A 20,536-nucleotide genomic window follows, 5' to 3' on the forward strand; every position below is an offset into this window, starting at 1 on the left:
AGCAATATAAGTTGATATAAATTAGGTTAAATATGCTCTTGGGCTGCAGCTGAATATTATTTTATAAAATAAGTAAGATAGATCCACGAGTCAATCAAACTGTGAAGGACAAAATACGTTTCCCAAGTTTCCCCTCTCATGCAAATATATATATAAAGTGGGCCATACTGACTGATGGACTATGATTCCACAAGCATTAATATGAAAGAATAGCAAGAAACCGCAAAAGTTTGACTAAATGCAAATAGCTGTACACGAGTTTAGAGTATTCAAAATGTCCCTGGCATAGGCTGCTAGCAATGAACAGCCTTCAGCTATTTACTGGCTGTTGATCGTGAGTGTGTTATGCAGACTAAACACTGTCCTATAACACATTTTTCTTTGGAAGGCATGTTTTGTCTATTCATCTTCTGTAGTGGATTTTTCTGCTCCCTCATTAAAAAAAATATTTTAAAATTCTCTTTAGGCATCCATCTAAAAAAATAATATATTAAAAACGCAACAACATAAAAGGATTGATATATATATATATATATATATATATATATATATATCTGTACAATTGCACATCAGAAGGTAGCAAAATAAATGAGTTGATAGGGAGTAAGTCACATCCATCACTGTCACTGAATATATCAATTCTCAATTATCTATTATATGGAATCTTTCTTTCAAAATATTTTTTAATGACTTTTTTTAGAGAGAGAAGAAGGGAGAGAGATAGAAACATGGATGTGAGAGAGAAACATCCATAGGCTGCCTCCTGCATTCCCCCTACTGGGAATCGAGCCTGCAGCCTGGGCATGTGCTCTGACTAGGAATCGAACCAGGACCTCAGCTCACAGGACACCGTTCAATTCACTAAGCCACACTGGCAGTTATAGTATAATGGAATCTTAATGAAGAATGCAATTTATGAATAATTTAAGGTGGTAAAAATCTGATAATTTTCATTCGCCTATGGTGGAATGGCATAGGCAAATAGAATGGAAAAGAAACAAAGTGCCTGGAAAAGTTAGAAATGTTATAAGCTTTTGAAAGTTTATTCATTGATTTAAAAAAAAAATTTAAATGTATTCTTTTAAGTATAGTTGGTATATAATCTTATGTTGGTTATATTAGTTTCAAGTGTACAATACAATGATTCGACATTTTTATACATTACAATGTGATCACTCCACTAATTCTAGCAGTCACATTTATCAATTTTTAAACTAAACCTAGTGAAACAAACTCCAACCACTTTACGTGAATTGACCCAATTTTTCCTGACAACCCTATGAGGTAGAAATTACCCTTACCTCCATAGCACAGATCAGGAAAAAGACACAGAGCTATGAAGTCATTTGCCCAAAGTCACACTGCTGGCAAATATCTGAACTTGAGCAGCCTGGCTGGCCACAGAGTGTACTTTTTACCAACCCATTTTACTACCAGTAGGGCACAATCAGATTGGGTTTGCTTTCTCTAGCATGCAAGTTCCTGGGGAATAGGCCCATGGATATGGCAGAAGGAGCAGAGGGCTCAGAGGATTTCCTTTTTGCAACAAAAACTGTAACCACTGGTTGCAGGGAGTCAGGGATGCAGAGTTTGCTATGTTCTGCTTAATAGGGGAATACTGAAAAGAAAGGAAAAAATATTTGCAGAATGGAAAAGCCATGACAAAGGGCTGCTTCCCCTCCTTGACCAGAATCCTGGACTGCAAGGCTCCAGGGCTGTCTGGCTACAACACAACTGAATTAACAAGGAAAGGGAATGCAATGAGCCCTATGTACTTTGATCTTGGTGAAGCATTTGATACAGTTTCCCATGAAGTCATGATTGTTAAATCAACTGAAACTTATATGGCTACAAGAACCACATAGGAGTTAAGCAGGCTGGAAAGAAAAACACTGGATATATCCACTAGTATGTGAAGAAAAGAACCACAAGGAATAGTATTCAATCTGTATTAAAAAGTAACTTAGAAATTACTCACACTGTTATAATCACATTTGCACAAACCATTTATTTGGGAGGTATGAAAAGGGCACATGAGGGAGAGCCAACCGACGTACCTCAATTAACAGAGGTGAGGGAAAACAAGTTCAGTTTCATTTTTGTGCTCCCTTTAATTTTCAGGGAGGAGCTAGGATGCCCAATGGGTAGTTACCACTTCTAGACCTGAAATGCCAAGACTAAATTAAGTGCAACAGCACATTGGACATGTTTAAAATTTTCAAAAAAGCATGGTCCTATATTATTCCACACACCATTTGTAAAGTTCCATAGGAAATAATATTTCTTTCAACAAGAAGACTTTGTTAGCAAAACTCAAAGAAATGAAGGGGCTCAAAGGCCGAATTTAGAGGTCAGATGAAAAAGTCAATGGTGTGTGTATAATCTGGCCCCACTACAAATATGCCGCATAGGCAGAAGGTCGTGAGAATGGTTTGTGAACAGAGGGCAGGATAACGAGCAGTGGAGAAGGAATAGAGGACAGAGCTAAAACTTGGACTAACATTATTTTCTTAAGCATAAATTATAATTTCTAATTTCTTTAATGTTGAGAAATTGTTTCTCCCTTGGTAGAATTGTTTGCCTTCCCAGGAAAAATTTTACTTATAAAGTCAGTAGTTGATTTAGAACTTAACAAATGGCCTAAACTTAGGCTGGGTCCCAGGAAACGTACAAGTGAGCATCATTTCACGCAACTCCTAAGAGACCACAGATGAACTATTTAGCCCCGTAGCCACCATGCCTCAGGCAGTGTACTCCAGAACTCAGGCTCCAAGACAGACTGTCAATGAGGTGACAGTCACCAAGGGAATCCTACACATTCCATTTCCTTTTAAATAAAAAACAAAAAAAAGAAATTTAGCACAAAGGCATAAAAATTAGAGCCATACTACATTCTTGATTACGAATGGGAAAATGTATGTGAAAATGGCAATGCTCTGGGATTATTAATATTTATAGAGAATGAAAAACAAACCAGAAGCCTAAATATATAGACCTTCCGCAAGGTTTGAGTACTGGGCCCCTCCAATGGTTTAAAAATCACCCACACAATGACAAACCCCAATCAGCCTCAGCCCAGACCCTCTGCCCCAGGGTCCTAATGCCTAAAGGAGTGCCCTCATCTGGCCATGCTCAAAATTACCTGCAGTTTGAACACAGTTTCTCAGACCCCATCCCAGATCTACAGCTTCAGAATCACCTGGGTGGGGGTTGGGGAGTGTTTTCAAAACCTGTACATTTAAGAAATCCCCAGGCAACCCTGAAGTGAGGCTGGTTGAGAAATCTCCACTACAGACATTCTACCCCTTTCTTTACTACCACCATAATTACTGAAGTCTGAGCCTAGAGCAAATGATTTCCCTTCTCAAGAACCTTTGATGGGATAACCTTCAAAGGCAATTAAATGAACTCCAAATTCCTTAGCAGGACACTCCAGGCCCTCTGTAATCTGTCCCAAAATCCTTGTCTGCCCTCTTTCCCTCCCACATCCCTCACTCTGTCACACCGTGGTTCCCCAAACACACTGCAAACGTCTTATTTGTGTCCACCCTTTCCAGCCCCAGTGTTGCCTCACCTCCCTCACCTTTCCCCACCAGCCTCCTTCTTTCTCATCCTTCAAGGCCCCTGCTCAAGTTATTTTTCTTTGTGAAACCTTCCCCGATCTTTCTAGTCAAAATCAGTCTCCCCTTGCTCTGAGCAAATGTCCAAAAACACCTGGCTCACGCGGGACTTACAGCATATGCTGGGGTGCTGCTCTGAACTACGCTAAGCTGTTTAAGTTCTCCCCTGGGAAAGCAAGGGCCTATCTCATTCATCTTTCATACTGTGGACGGCAGACAGACTAGGTTCAAGGTTCAGTTCTTCCAGTTACTAACACTGCAACTCTTGGGAGGCTATTTGAACATATTGAGCCTCAATTTTATAGTCTACGAAATGGGACAAAAAAAAGGATACCTACCTTCATGACCAATGTGAGGACACAACACAAGAAGTGTTTGGCCCAATGCAGACCACCTAACATACACCAAATGGCAGCTGTTGCTATTATTTATTCACTTTTGTTTCCCATCTTACTAGATGCATTGCAGACATAGTAACTGCTCAAAAATTATTTGCTTTCACTAAAGAGAGAGAGGGAAGGAGGGAGGGAGGGAGGCATTTGCTTTCAAAGTAATAAGCAGTGATTTCTTAAAGCCCTTTCTCTTTACCCAATTTTGTTCTGTTATGAAGGGCCTTTCATAATATTTTATTGAAAAACCATCTCTTACTCCCCTTTCTTTCCTTCGAAAATCATTGTACAAAATTCTAAGGAACAAGCTCAGTCAGTGCCCCTCCGACTCCAGCCTGGCTTTTCGCTTTGAACTACAGTAACTGCCTGCAGCCACAGTGTCGCTGCCCAGAGAATCGCCTGCTTCTCCCTTACAACAAACAGCACTTTGTAGGCAAACTGGAGGCGAGCCCAAAGTAGGAGGGGGGAAAAACCAAGGAAAAAGAGTTTGGGCCAGAGACTGAGTCAACACCCACACCATCGTCCACACTGTAACACAGGTAAGGAGAGAACAGGAAAGGAAAGAAGTCCAAATCAACGCAAACCTCCCCGAACCCCTCCCAAGCCACCCCACCACTCACCCACAAAAGAACGACTTCCCAGATTCACACAGGACATGCTGGTCCACCCACCGTCTAACACACATGGCTACTGTTGCTAATGAAATCCTGTCATACAGAATAGTTTCTCATCCTCACCAAACCAATTATGTTGCCATTATTATAACCTCCATTTACGGGGGGAGGGGAAACCCAAGTTTTGAGAAATCCAAGGTCGCAGCCAGTAAAAGAACGTGCCAGGATGAGAACGCAAGTCCTTTTAAGTTCCAAATCCTTGGTCCCTCCCATGGCCCTATACTAATTGTGAAAAGCAGTTTTTAAAACATTCTGAGCAGCTCAGTGAATCCCCTCACTGTACAGGTAAAGGTAAAATAGAGTTTGTTCTCCTAAAAACAATTCTGGTGCCAAGAGTGGGGGTTGTCACAGCAACAAGACCCCGACTGCAGCCCTTAATTTTCAGCCCAGTGTCTTAATATGGTGTTCCAGAGAGATGCTCCAGCTTCCTGTTCTTAGACGGAAATCGTCTCCTGACAATTCGTTTGGTTTGGGGAGGAGGTATTAGGACAGGAGTATAATTTTCTTTCTTTTAAAAAAATCAAACCTTCATCCTGACTTTAAAGCTGAGGTGATGTGGAAAGCAAAAGAAGTTTCTAAAGCAAATTGTGATCCTATTGTGAGAGAGTATAAGAGGCAATAAACCAGCCCTGTCCGGTTTGGCTCAGCAGTTAGAGCATCGCCCGCTGACCAAAGGGTCGTGGGTTCAATTCTGGTCAAGGGCACATACCTTGGTTGCGGTTCGTCCTCAGCCCTGGTCTGAAGAATAATAGAAAAATATCCTCGGATGAGGATTAAAAAAAAAAAAGAGGCAATAAACCAGTCCTGAAAAGCCCAGACCCTGAGACCCTTGGGTTCAATGCACAGCTGGTTCCTAGGCTGCTCATGGTGATGGGGAAGTGCAGGCCGCCTGGGAACTGAGCCCTGGTGTCCTCTGCCTCGGGCTCTTGTGAGCAGTAAAAGAACAAATATATGTAAAGTGCTCCCAACAGTGCCAGGCATGTGTGAGCACTACATGTTTCCTATTATTATTTCCAGATTAGTCTCTACATGTGTTCTTTTTAAAGTGCATTTTATAAGAAGGTTAAAGTAGACTTCTTGTACAATGTGTTAATCCATAATGCCCCAAACCAGCACAGAGATTATTTACAAGTTTCACTTCCTGATAGGATCTTCCAGGATTTCCATCTTGGACTAGAGTCTCTAGAAGAACAAACAAAGGAATTTGAAGAATTTTCCTTCTTCCCAGAAACAGTGCAAGCAAAACTGTACCCATTCTCTCTCAATACTACAAACCAGTTTCCATAATGAGAAAGAACAAAGACCCTTATTGCATTAAACTAAGTAAAGCAGGGGCACATTTTTAAAATGCATTTTTTTTTTTTTTATTCTGAAAGCAACCAAAGTGTTAACAATGTAAAGTTACAGCAGCTGAGAAAGGGGGTTCAGATCACACAGGATGACAGTCCTAAGGCCTGGAATAAAACTTGCTCATGAATCAAAAGGTTTCTTTCTCAGAAAATGCTGAAATTCCAGAAACGATGTGCTATACTTGGGATGATTAAGAGAAAAAGTGCTTTTAAAAAATCCCCTCTTGGGCTAAGAGTCTAGACTCAGCTAGTAACAGAGATCTGCACCTCTCTTCTCTTTCAGAGAGGGGATGTGTACAACAAATTTTACTTAAACAATGAAAGGATATTCCCCAGAGAGGAGATAAAACTAAAGACAGGTGCACTAGCTGGGTCACAATATACAGGTCTGAGGTCGTGCCCTGCACAGGGGCACCAACCAGGGTGAGGGACTAAAACAGCTTGCACTGCTCTCCAAGCAGTGTGCCCTGGTGGGACAGTCACAGGGACTGTGGAAGCTGCTCCAAGTGGCAGTGAGCACACCAGCCCTTCACAAGCTGGTGTCCAGGGCCATCTGGGAGCTGGGGGCTGCCATGCATACCCTTGCAGACAATGCTATGGTTTATGGGGGTAGGGGAGAGCAGGATATGAGTGTTGGCCAATTTTCTATAATGCAAACATTTTCCAGTTTTCTTGCTTTATTTGGGTATCAGCTGTTCTATAGTCCTCTTCTTCTCTTCCTTAATCTATATTCTCCTGACATTAACCCTTTCCCTCCCTTTCCATTGCAACTCTTCTTCTGCATAAGCAGTGACTACATCAATTAACATACACACACGAGGAATGGCAAAGTAACAGCGCTCTGCCCACCCACATAGATTCTGCACTGTTTCTAAATATTTATCAGGTCACGATTTTCCCCACGTAAGGACTGCTCTTTGTTCTCCCTCTCTTTCCTATTACCCCCAAATCAACTTGAAGATATAAATAAATCTCCCTCTTCCCTTATCTTCTGGGGTAAGTGATCTCTTTCTTCACTTCCAAGTAGCACTTACCCTTCATTCTCTACCAGTGGACCCACCTAACCCCTTCACTCCTCTCTGCTGCTCGATGCTTCATTCCCATACTCTACATATGCTTACTGGAATCCGTTACTCCTCAGGCAGACAGTCCCTTCAAATGCGTCCACTCCAGACAGAATACACCAAATTTAAAGGGAAGAAATTACCATTGCAAGTATGGGGCTTTCAGATGGGATGAGGTATGGGGATGTGGGCATAAAACAATGAAATCAAGTCTTCATTTGTTTCAACTTCAACTGATTTTTAAATTTTTATTGTACTTTTACTCAAATCCTATACTTCCGTTTGCCTGGCCACTAAGGGGCTATCTTTCTCTAAGGGCCAAAGCCCAGAGGCTGTATTCAGGCCACCAAGCTATTATGTTTGGGCTGTAGAAGGCTTTGAAATGTTGAGTTGGCCAATCTTTCAAAATCAGAAGATTTTTATGTCATAATCCAGATTTCTGGGTTACAGTGAAAGAAAAAAAATCAGAAGATCTGGTAAGACTGGCCCACATTCCCATATGGTAACAATTGGCTGCTGAATAGATCTGCTAAACAGACCCCTTCAGACAGGACCTGTTCAGCACAGGTCCACCCCGCCCCCCTCCTGATCACCCTACCCTGAGGTTGAGTACCAGCTGCCATAAATCATCTGAGGTGAGGCCCACTTCAGGGAGCGCTTGGTATCCGCCTGAGACCCCAGGGGCTATTTGCTAGTATCCAACTCTAACTTTCTCTCTCTGCCTTTGGTTAGCACAGAAACTACAGAAATTATAAAGTTTCTGCTTGTTACAGAATTTTCCAGGTACAAATAATTCTTAAGAAAAACAACCTAGATCTAAGCAAAAAGAAAAACGCTTCCTAACAGAAAAAATATGTGAAAAGGATGACGTGAAAGAGAGAAAGTCTCTCTCTCCGTGTGTGTGTGTAAAGAAAGGGGGTGCATTTGTGCAGCTGTGTAACCCTGAAGACCGTTTCCCAATCTGTACTTTGCTATAGAGTAAATATTAACATGCAAAGTAAAACCCTTAAAGTAGAAACTATAACAGAACGAATTCACTCCACTGAAGGATTATTGTTGAGCATAAAATATCTATATATAAAACAGTCTCTAAATACATGATATAGGCATATGGATATTTATTAACTCAACCTTTACTTAGAGGACATGAATGATTATTTGTCTTGAATGCATATATTTGGTATAGCATTTATTCAACAAGCATTTGGACATGACCTCTAACAAATATTAGGAACATCTTTATATATTCATGTAGAGTAGTTACTGAAGGGTCACACCTAACTAGGAGGAGGGTACTGTTGGCATTTTACCACCAAGTGGAGATCAAAGAGAATAGGGCTGGAGAAAGCACCAGAACAAGTGATTTTTACCCTCCCAATTCTAGGATGAACTTGACTCACGTGGTTTTCCAGCAGGTTGGTATTTCCCAAACCCACGGCGTGCTGGCAGGAACACAGGCCTGGAAGCTTGAAGGCCTGGTGACACTACAGCTCCTCCTCCCAGTTGTTCCTTCGGTTCAGATCTGATCCACAAAGGAGGAGCACCAACTACACGAGCTGTGAGGTCCCTTTACCCCCAAATCTGATTCTTCTTTTTGTTTTTTTACAAAATATTAATAGGCATCATGAAATGAATACCAAGAAATCTAAGAGAAATTAGAAGAGCACGGTAGATAAGAAAAACGACTGAAATAAACAAGACTAGTTTCAAATCCCACCTTCACCACTTCTGTGTGATTTTTTTTTTTTTTTTTGGACGAATCACATAACCTCTCAAGCCTCATTAACCTCATCTGTAAAGTAGCCCACCTTCCACTCAGGATTGTTTTGAGGCTTGAGAACGTGTGTAAATTCTAGAGCATAGGTTTGGACAACCAGTAAATAAATGCCTAATAAATAGTTATTATTATTAACTTTGGGTATTCCATAAATTGTTCAATTACTTGTTGACCAGGTAAATTTACAAAAACTAGTTATATCTGATTTAAAAATAAATACTAACTTTAAAAGCTTATTCAGTGGGGTACCACTGAAAGCGCCACAGAGGCCATTTTCCAAAGATTTGGAATGTCCAAACATTTCTTAGAACTGGGCTGGGAACAATCAGTGAGAAAATTTTGACTGATGGCTTTTACACCCAAGGTGATGGGCATGAATGTCTCATCTCCCTTGTTTGAGATCTGGAGAGGCAGCTTCTGGTCAACATCCTTCAGAGAGAAGTGCTGTCCTTCTTCACCCTGCTCTGTAGCATTCATTGCAGTGTGGGTGATCTGATGATGCTAAGATTTAGCAGGGGGATTTATGGGTTGCAGGGGAATGGAAGCCTTCTCTGGCAATGTTCTTAACTATTACCAGCAAGCAAAGGAGGAAAGTCAAAACATTTTTAAGAAATGAAATGTTCGTAATGGAATCTAACATCAATATCTGTGAGCCTGCCCCAACAGCAGGTGTCAAGAGGAGGACACAAGACAACTTGAAAACCTTGAGGCAACCCAGCCAGTGTGGCTCAGTGGTTGAGCGTCAACCCATGCATCAAGAGGTCAGGGCTCATGCCCAGGTTGTGGTCCCAATCCTCAGTGGTGGGCATGCAGGAGGCGGCCAATTGATGTTCTCTCTCATCGATGCTTCCATCTCTCTCTCCTTTCCCTTCCTCTCTCTCTAAAATCAATAAAGAAAACATAAATAAAAAAATAAAAAAGGCAAACCTTGAGGCAGGAGCAGCGCCCAAACATTTGGTTTTATAGACTAGTAAAACTTCAAAAGGAAGACTGTCTAAAATGGCCAGGTTTTAGGTGACTAAGGAATGACACCAAAAGACCAAATAATCACCACCCTTTCTTAACATGAGAAAATATATATATCACCCCTCAAAGTAGAAAGGACAACCCAAGATTTTTTCTAAAATTCTCTTTAAGTTGAATAAACTTAGCACTAAAATTATAACTGAAAATTGCTGTATTGTCTCGATTTTTTTTTTGTCTGTTTGTTAATCCTCACCTGAGGATATTTTCCCATTGATTTTTAGAGAGTGGGAAGGAGGGAGGGAGGGAGGGAGAAAGGGAGAGAGGGAGGGAGGGAGGGAAAAAGGGAGGGAGGGAGGGAGGGAGGGAGATCTAATTTTTAAAAATCTCAGACACTTAGTGCTGATCCTTGTGGACCACTGGTTCCCTGACCTGGCTACATGTCAGTGTCACCTGCTGAGCTTTCAAAGGCATTTGTTGGTATGCGGGGGAATACTCTTTTTTTGTTGTTGTTAATCCTCACCAGAGGATATTTTTTCTTTGACTCTTTAGGTAGAATGGAAAGAAGGGAGGGAGGGAGGGGAGGTGGGAGAGAGAGTGAGAGAGACAGAGACATTGATTGGTTGCCTCCTGCACAACCCTGACCCAGGCCGGGGAGTGAACCTGCAACCCAGGTATGTGCCTTTGACCAGGAATCGAACCCATGACACTTTGGTCTGAGGGCTGGCGCTCTAACAGCTAAGCCAACTGGCCAAGGCTTGATTCTTTTTTTTTTTATCCTCACCCGAGGACATTTTTCCATTTTTTGTTCAGACAGAGCAGGAGGGAGAGAGAGGAAGGGAGAGAATCATCGACATGAAAGGGACACATTGAGTGGCTGCCACCCACATGACCCAACCAGGGCATGGGACAAACTGCAACCGAGGTACATGCCCTTAGCAGGAACCCGGGTCTCTCTGGACCGCAGGCCGACGCTCTAACTCCTGAGCCAAACCGGCCAGGGCTTCTTATTTTTGCACAGTCTGGTGCAACTGTCACCAGGACCCACTCTGTAAGTGACTGCTCAAGAATGAACTGTGAGTTGGCCCCATCACGGCATCCAGTCTAGGATGCAGAGTCTCATGGAGGCACCAAGGGCCACACCATGGAGTTTCTTCCATCTTAGTCATCACCTGCCAAGGGTACAGATGTATCATTAATGTTCTTTGTTTGTATTAATGACCAACTGTGGGCCTGACAGCCACAAATATTTCAAAGGTGGCTTCAGTCAGTACCCAGCCTTTATGGACAATTACACCAGAATCACTCGGGGGTGGGAGTGCTCCTTTTAAACTGAAACTCCCCTCCCAGGCATTCTGATTCAGTAATGTAACTTTAAAGTACAGTGGACCCTTGAATGGCATTACCTGCAATCAAAACTCCACCTGTAACTTAAATTGGCCTTCCCCACCCAAGGATTCCCAACTTCAGATGGTAACTATGTATCCCCCAGACTGATTCTGATGCCAGCCAGGGTTAAGAAAACCTGGTAGCACCTTTTTTTTTTTTTTTTTTTACATTCTTCTTAAATTAATGTCCTATAAAGCTTTAAGGTGTAACTCTTCATGCCGTCGTCCTTCAGGAAGGCCAGCCATATGTGGGACACTAGGATATTAGTGGAGAACAACACAGACAGGAAGCAGGCAATTGAAATACCACACAGGTAAATAATTCAAATTTCCTCTGTACCTACTCTAATGGTTTCATGGGCTTCAACAGCACCTCCTCCCAGCTGTCTTCTTTCCAGATGCTAGAAATCCTAATATGTTTATCAGAAAAGCAAATGGGCACGGCCCTGTTCTCCTGGAGCCTCCTAGAACGGAATATAGATTCTAGCAGGAATGTCCACACTTCCTAGGTGCCGTGACATTGGTTACTCCAGCTCTGGTGTCTTTCCTAACGGTAGGTGCCCCGGCTTCGAACAAAGCACAGTGGAAACTCAATTAAGACTGTATTTCCAAAATCTTTTGGATGAAGCTTAGCATTTCCCATCCTTTGTAACTGCAAGTGGGGCAACATTTTTTAAGCCTTTTCCTGGGTTTTCCCACCAAAATAGCATCCTATGACATTTCTATAATTCCCCCCTTAATACCTGACCTCATATTTGCCCACAGAGAAACTCACCTGCAAATCTTCTGATGACTAACATAACCCAGTATGGTTTCCCTGGAGTAAATCCCCACTGGTTAGATATTTCATAATTCACAAGGGCTTACTGTCATCTGTAAACCCAGAAATTCCACTGTGGGCTCCTTCTTTTGGAGCAATTATGTAAATAAGGCCTGAGGGACCCCACTGTTTACACATCTCCAAGCAGAAGGGAAATCTTGATCCCTAGAAATCTTTTCTTGTGGTCGTTAGGACAGATGGAGTCAAATGCTTGTCTGCCACTCCAGGTGTAAGCTGCAGCTAATCTCAGCGCCTCCCAGGGCCGCGATTCTCTCACCTATAAAACTCAGGTGTTGATCCCTCCCATCTATACATTTCTATTCAAAAATGATACACTACATCCTCAATCCCAAGGTGACTTCAACTCTGATACAACCTCTGAAAATATAAAAGAACAACGTCTACGCGTTTTCCAATATTTTCCCCCTCAAAAATCTCCTACAGTCACAAAACATCCCTTCTTCTCACAGTAATAGCCTTTACTGCCAGAGGATATAGACAATGGCCACATGCGGACCAGTACAGAAGAGAGCAGGCACACTGTACCATCTGGAAAGGCAACGCACCAGTAAGGGGTCAGGGCACAATAAACATTCATAACAAAGATGGCGCACAGGTTGGCCATGAGATCTGGAATTGGGTCTAGCACTATCAACACCATGGGAGGGCTGCCACCCAAACCAAGAAGTTGATTTAAATCCAGTTTGTTGGAGAAATCTAGTATATTTGGAGAACTTGGCACTAAGTCACCTAGGATTTCTGACCTGCTTGCTTCAAAAGACATCTGAGAATGGCAATTTCCTAATGTTTTCTCAATGAAATCTGATAAGGATGAAATTTACACCAATGACAAGCTAAAGCCTAGTTCTGGGAAAATGGATAGTTTCTAAGCCCCAATCCTCTCTCCAAATGTAAAGCTGTCACGAATTAAATATTTGGGGGCACACTAGCAAAAAGAAAAGGAGAGGGAGCACAGCACTGGGAACCACATTCATACGTGGTTTTTGCCAGTATCGACTATCCTATTTACGTCTTCACAATTTTCAAAAGCAACTCTGATCTGGTAAGCTTCAGATCTGCACAAAATTCTCTGCTAGATGTCTTAACAGAATTACAGAGATCCCAGAGGATGGAGTACAGATTTCAGAAGCTTGCAACAGACAAAAAATTTCAAAAGGGCACCTCAGGTGCAAACATGAGCAAGAATGAAATGCAATGTAGCTTGGCCATGAACACAGAGTTCTCAGAAGCCCCTAAACTAAGCCCCAACCCCTGGAATTCACTTCTATCACTCAGCACCCCAGCTCTCAAATAGGACCAGCAGTGCCAAACTAAGTTTCACGTAGTATTAATATTGGTAACAACAAAGCTTTTGGCAAAATCATCCTCCATTCCTCTCTCGTATGATTAGAAGACAGAATCAAGATCTTAAAATCTCAAAAGGCCTAAAGATTGGACCACAATAATCAGGATAGCACTGAAGAGGGATAAAAAAAACAAACAAACCAAAAGGCTTCCACTCAGTTTCACACACACACACACACACACACACACATACACACAAATCTGCCCAATAAACACAGGATGCAGCAACTCCTACAACAAATTATCTGGGAGCTTTAACTATCCAGAACCTATACACAAATCCTGCTACACACTGCTTTGTTATTTTTTAAGGCAGTTTTTTTTTAGCATAAGCTACACTAAGTAGATGCTTATGCTTTGGTATCAGGAAACAGGTGTCCTACTGTACTCATGGCTGACCAGATCCCTTCTCAATTACCATATTCAATTCCAGACGCCCATCACTCTCCACTGAGATGCTGACTGACTGAGAACACACCTAGAAACCATGTCCCTGCAGGGCTGTGAAAACAGCTGGGACTAGTTTGCACTGAGAAAAGTTAATTGGGGGGGAGGGAGACATCATACTGTCTTGGTACATTGAAAGGGCTGTCCGGTGGAAGTGGGTAGCTCCAGAGAAACAATCAATGGAACGAAGTGTCAAGGAGGCAGTCTTCAGCTCACATAATAATCATACACACAGTCCAAAGATATAATGGCATGCCTTCAAAAGTACAGCAGGTCCTTGAATACCGTCATTTCATTCAAAGTCATTTTGTTGTTAACACTGATGAGATGCTGTAGGAACTTTAAACTCATGTTTATATTAATTAGCCTATGGTAAAACAAGCTTCATTATATGTGGTTCTGCCTAAAGTTGCAGAATCTATTGAAGATGTTAACAGAGGACACTTTGTTAACAGAGGACACTTAACAGAGTGCCCTGTTCCGTGGGGAGTTTAAACAGAGGCTCCCTAGCAAGTGTAAAAATGCATTCAAGTTAGACCAGGACCTCTGTAAAATTCCCACTTACCCAATATTATACTGCCCTGCTAGCTCATCTGCCATATCTCAAAAACGCCCTTTTATTAGGATTTGCCTAGATCCTAATCACATCAGGCCTCAGCACAGCAGAAGTCTCCTAGATTAGCTTCCTAACCCCAATGTCTTTCCCCAAGACATACGTCAAGAACCATCTCTCTTCAAGGCCTATTCCGAGATGTAACTTCACTTCACAGTGGCCTTTCTGTTCACTGTCTTGTGCAGGGTTTCTAAACCCTACAACTACTGACATTTTAGACAGGATGATTCTTTGTTGTGGGGCAGCAACCTGGGCACTGCAGGATGTTTAGCAGGAACCCTGGCCTCTACCCACAACTTGTCAGTAGCACCTGCCTCCCAGCTCTGACAAGCAAAAATGTCTTCAGACATTGCCAAATGTCTGCAGGGAGACAACCCCCCCAAATCCCCCACCTCGTTGAGAACCACTCTTGTTGAGGCAAATGATTAACACCACGGACCTGTGGTTCAAGTTTTCCACTAACTAGATTCTTTCTACCTTCCTTCACTAGTCATGTTCTCTGCTCCAGCCAAGCAAACCTATTTGCTGTATTAGATCTATGTCAGACCTCAAAGCTTCCCCTAATGTGTTCCTTCCTGCTTCTCCAACACACACACTTCCATCTGACTCCAAACACCATTTCCACTCCAGTATTCCTTGAATTCCTAGACAAAGGCAGTGTTCCCTCCTGGCGGTGTCCTCACTTGCACCTGTCTTACCGGCCCTCTATTATTTCAAGAATCCTCTTCTTCCTTGTTAAGGCATTACAGCCTCCACTCTGGTTTTCTGTGTACTGCTGGTACTCAACAAATATTGACTGCTGTTTCTTAGAATGTCAAACAGCAGGTCCAATCACATATGAAATATATGTGAAATCCCTTACCAAATACCATTTTAAGAACATCTGTGATCCTAAGTACAGTTCTGATTAAACTCCACTTTTTCAGAGCCAGTGCCAATTTACCTACAGTACTGAGACTGAGCCAAGTCTAATTTCCAAAATACAGCTATCAGAACAATTTAGCTATTGAGATATGACAAACACATAAAAACTTTCTAAAATTAATAATGATAATAATTTAAAAAAAAGCTCTGTACAATATAAAAGTTAAGGGAAAAAGGCCAAGTTTTGACCAAGTTTTTGTGTTGTTGTTGTTTTTTAATTCTGTAAGCCTTGGCAGGGAGAAAGATATGAATATGGCTCAATACTTGTACTGTTTCATCATACACTACTTAACATGGTAATGGGACTCACTGAGACTGGGTCAGCTAAGGACAGTTTCCTCTCCAATCTTCTAAGGTGTTAAGTTTTAATCAATAAAGTACACACATACACACTCAATACAAAGTAGACAAATCTAAGATAAAATGTTCAAATATATAAATAAACCATGCCAACTCAAGATTTTGAATAGTTTTCCCCCCAGCTTCATGGACTTCCTAATCATTTTATGCGAGGCTCCTAAGTAACCTAGAGAGACCAACCACTCTAAAGCAACTTTGCCAGATCCTATTTTAACTACCTAATTTTCATCTCAGGGTCTTTCCTATCTTGCTCATGCTTTTTTTTTTTAATCCTCACCAGAGGACATTTTTCCGTTTTTTGTTCAGATACAGTGGGAGGGAGGGAGAGAGGGGGGGGAGAGGGAGAGGGAGGGAGAGAGAGAGAGAGAGAGAGAGAGAGAGAAACATAGATGTGAAAGGGACACATCGAGTGGCTGCCACCCACACGACCCAACCAGGGCCGGGGACAAACTGCAACCGAGGTACGTGCCCTTAGCGAGAACCGAACCCGGGACTCTCTGGACTGCGGGCCGATGCTCCAATCGCTGAGCCAAACCGGCCAGGGCGCTGTTGCATTTTTAATGTGGCAGACAGAAGAAGCGACAACTCTAATCTTGTCCTAGCTGATGTCTAGTCAGTATTTATAAACTGTATAAACAAATGCTGTTTGAAGACCCCATTTACTGGTTAAGGTCCAGAATTCTTCTCACAGGTCTGTAAGAACTGGAGGCCCCAGAAGCTTTGGAGAAGGTCTGAATTACAGTCATTCTTGGTGGGTGGAAGTGCCCTTTGGTTGTTTATGAAGTAAACAGCGCTCACAATCACTGCAGACAGGAATTCCCTACCCGTCCCAGACTCTTCCACCGCCCAGCACAGAACACATAATAGGTGCTCGATAAATACTGACTGAATGCAATTTTATTATCAAAGCTGCTGAGTAAAGTTTCCAGGCGTCAGCTATCTCTTTAGTACTGTATCTCTTTCAAAATATGTCCTAATAGCTTTCTTTGCCCAACAAGAAATATTTTTCAAAGTTAAGGAGGAAAGGAAGAAATCAGCAAAGCCGAAGGAGCCATGCCTGAGCCCAAGTGGCTCAAGAGGGCCCGACTGCCGGCTAGGACTCCCCAACACCTATTCCCCATCGCTCTGTTTACCTCCTGAGTGATCCCTCCCTCTCGTCTTTGCGCGTTTTCTTTTCGAAAACCCTAGTTTCCCACCTTCTGCCACCCCCCCCCAACTGTGTACGGGGGCGGGGGGGGGGGGGGAGATACTCCACACACCACCTCCCCTCTCCAAAGGGACCTACCTCTCCTCCCCTCGACCTGTAGCAGATTTTCTTCACTGCAGCTGGCTTTTTAAGAAACCAAAACCTTATTTCTTCATCAGTAAGAGATACTCCGAATAAAGGACCCCAGAAAGAGGAAGGCCCCTATCAACCCTCCAGTAAGCGGAGGTGACGGTTCGCTGGGCAACCATTCCCCAGTCCTACCCCCTTCCAAACCCTTGCACAGGATTCGAGCAGAAGTCCCGCTCCCAAGTGCCCACGCTTCCAAACAAGCTAGAAGCGGATTTTACCGGTACCCAACCCGGAGATGGCCCGCAGCGGGTTGGGTGCACCTGCACGCCTCCAGCTCCCTCCTCCCCGCGCTAGGGGCGGGGCGCGGCCCTCACTTCCCCGCCCAGCCCACCCGGCGCGGGAAGGGGACGACGAGGAGCCGGTTCTGGAGAAGTTAAAGGGCTCACCTTCTGGGCGCCTGGCCAGCAAGGCCAGACACCGAACACCCACCTCGGGGAGGAATCGGCGGAGCCGCACCCCGGTGTCCCCGCCCTTCCAGCTGGGCGGAGGGAGGCGAAAGAAGGGAGCGCGCGTGAGGAGGAGCCGGGGGAGGTGGCACGGCCTCTCCTCTCGGAGGGCCCACCGCCTGCGGCCCAGGCGTCCGCGGCGCCCGCCACTCAAATTGCCCAAAGCGGAACAATCTTCCGGGCTCGACGGGTCAGAGGCGGGAGCCCGGCCCAGCCCCGCTGGCCGTCCGCTACGCCCCTTTTCACCCCCTCGCTGCGAGTTCGCGGCCGCAGCCTCCGCTCGGGCCGCGGCGTCGCGGGGCAGGACGCCTGCGTCGCGCCGGCGCGCTCCAGCTCCAGCGCGGCTCCCACCTGCGCAGCCCGGCCCCGGCCCCGGCGAGGTGCGCACCAACCTTGGGGGGCAGCCCAGGCAGCTTGGCCGCCGAGCCACGGCTTATGCTGAGGCGGGAGGTGGCGGCATCACCTGCGGCGGGCGGCGGCTGCACGGGGACGCGGCGGGGCGGTGAAGGCGCGTGGCGCCCTGGATCCTGCTCCCGCGGCCCCGCCCGCGGCGGCCACCTGGAAGCGCGGCGGAGGAGCCGGGGCACCACGGGCGGCGGCAGCGGCGGCGACGGGAGCAGCAGCACATGACTCTGTAACGGGGGGAATTAGACAAAGCGTAACATGGACTCCGGGTCCGTGCAGGCGCTGCTGCTCCGGGACCAACCGCAGCCGGCGAGCTCCGCGACTGGCTCGGCCGCAGCCAATGGGGCGGGCCCGGGCCTCCATGTGATTGCGAGCGCTGGCCCCTGGTTCCTCTGCCGCGCCTGCCGAGGGTCGGGGCGCTTCCGCAGCCCAGCCGGCAGGCCGACCGCAGCTGAGTGTGCGGTGAGGCTGGGGGTCCAGGGTCAGGGACTGGCGGCGACAAGCAGCTAGGCGCCGAGCAGGTGCATGGGGTGCGGAAGAGCGGCAGCCGTGATCATAGGCGTCGAAATACTGTCAGACGCCCACCTGGGCAGGACGTGGTGCCAGACAGCCGCTGTCGGCCGGGGGTATCGAGAAAAGGTCAGGAACCTTTCAACCTCTAATATTAAGACTTGGGGAGAAATGCAATGAAATAAGGGGGAAATTTGCCTTAAAGTCATGTAAGCGGCTTCCAACCCCAAGAAGAAAGTACTTACCCAGGGTTTGGGGTACACACAACTTTATCTTGGCACGAATAGCTTCCCAGCCTCATCTGTTCCGCCTCTGCTATTAAAGATGTATTGGAGAGTCAGTCCTTGTTATCCGAGTCTACTACTATTTCCCCTATTCCTTTTTGCCAGCAATGTCTTGAATCTGGAGCAGCCAGATGAAGAAAGATTGGCCTCTGCTAAGAGGTGTTTTCCAACCTGATGGTTTCCCTCTTGTTTTTGTTGTAAGATCAAAGTACACATATTTGCAATTTTTTTGTCCCGGGTGGGGAGGAACAGAGGTTAAGAAATAGTCATGAGGGATGTTGCTTTTTAACAAGACGAATGGTTCCAGCTCAATACTTTGATATCTCCTTTTATCTGAATCCACCCTTTTCTGTGAACAATGGGAAGTCTTGGCCTCTCTTCTGCCCAAATCTCTCCATGTCCGTGAATGCTCATTCAACATTTATTCAGCACCTAAAATGTTCTTTATAAGCGTGCTGTGCAAAATGTTAACATCCTCAGGAAGATAGGGCGAGGCATGAAAGAGAGTGGTGTTCTAGGGTTTCAGGAAAGGCTTCAGAGAGAAGGGGGTGCTTGGATCATGAGCACTTGTTCCTCAGGCGCTGGAAGTAAAGAAGGGCAGCCCTGACAGGGAGGAGGATGAACAGAGATCCAGAGCATACTCAAGGGACTAGTCCTAGACTAGTTACAAGATGACATTAGATTTTGAGCCCTCCTGACCTCTTGCTGTCTCACTTTCCTTGCCCTGCCCCTCATGCCAGCAGCCTCTCCTGTTCCACACACCCAGCCAAGAAAGAGGTGTGTGGTCAGGAGCTGTGTGGCAAATGATCTAATCACAGTACCAGATTTGTTAACCTGTGAGGTTAGAGCAGTTTTAAAACTGTCATCTGGTGGTGTGATATTTTGGTTAAAAACACTTCACTATTATAATTAATTTGGAATGTTTTGCTGTCTGTAAAAACACTTTGTTCCATGTTTTGATCTTCCCTGGAGTTTTTAACAAATGATTTTTTAGAGAAAGAGGAAGGGCGAGAGATAGAAACATCTATATGAGAGAGAAACATTGATCGTCTGCCCCCTGCACGCCCTCTACTGGGGATGAAGACTGCAACAGAGACATGTGCCCTGACTGGACTCGAACAGGGACCTCTCAGAGCATGGGGCGATGCTTAGTCCACCGAGCCACACTAGCCAGGCCGATCTTCTCTGGATTTCAAACTGTGGTTCTAGATTTGAGAGAAATGTGCCTTCAAGATTGGTATAAGTTGAGAAAAGAAAAGGCAGTACTCAGGAAACAGTCAAATGTGGACAAACAGGCATTCCCTTAAACCATGAATGTGAGTATAAATTGGATGAATTCCTTTGGAGGACAGTTTGGCAGTTTCTGATAAATATGTGTGCTCTTTGACCAGGCAATTCTACATCTAGGGATTTGTACCTTGAACATATTTATGCCAAATATATGTATTTCAGAAATACATCTATGTACCAAAAATATGTATACAGATATGTTTATTGTAGCATTGTTTATAATAGTGGAAACATGTAACCATGTAAAAGTCTAATAAAGTCCCTATTGGAAAACTGGTTAAGCAAATTATGCTAGAAATGTAGAAGAAAACCATAAGAAGCTATTAATAAAAACAATGGATTCATTTGTGCCAACATGGAAGAATGTCTAATATCTATAAGTGAAAAATGCAAGTTGAAGAACAATGTGAGTCATATGATCCTATTTTTTTATTTATTTCCTTTATATACATGTTATTAAATGTATGCTTATAAGAAATCTTGAGGCATACATAGCAAGCAGTTACCTCTGG

The 20,536-nt window shown here is 44.3% G+C and overlaps 1 protein-coding gene across 2 annotated transcripts in view; it reads right to left on the bottom strand.

Annotated features, from left to right (window-relative positions):
• Positions 1 to 18,184, bottom strand: part of LRRC8D (leucine rich repeat containing 8 VRAC subunit D) — a 121,830-nt gene extending 103,646 nt beyond the window's left edge. The window contains exon 1 of one of the 2 annotated variants that reach the window (XM_036255367.1): positions 17,928 to 18,184. The gene's annotated coding sequence lies outside the window, so the exon portion shown is untranslated. Of the gene's footprint in view, positions 1 to 17,475; positions 17,530 to 17,927 lie in introns of those variants that run through there. The other variant, XM_036255368.1, reaches the window with a different exon arrangement.
• Positions 18,185 to 20,536: the final 2,352 nt, after the last annotated feature.

This window comes from Molossus molossus, unplaced genomic scaffold (genome assembly GCF_014108415.1).
Source record: "Molossus molossus isolate mMolMol1 unplaced genomic scaffold, mMolMol1.p scaffold_m16_p_12, whole genome shotgun sequence".
Classification (NCBI taxonomy): Eukaryota; Metazoa; Chordata; class Mammalia; order Chiroptera; family Molossidae; genus Molossus; species Molossus molossus.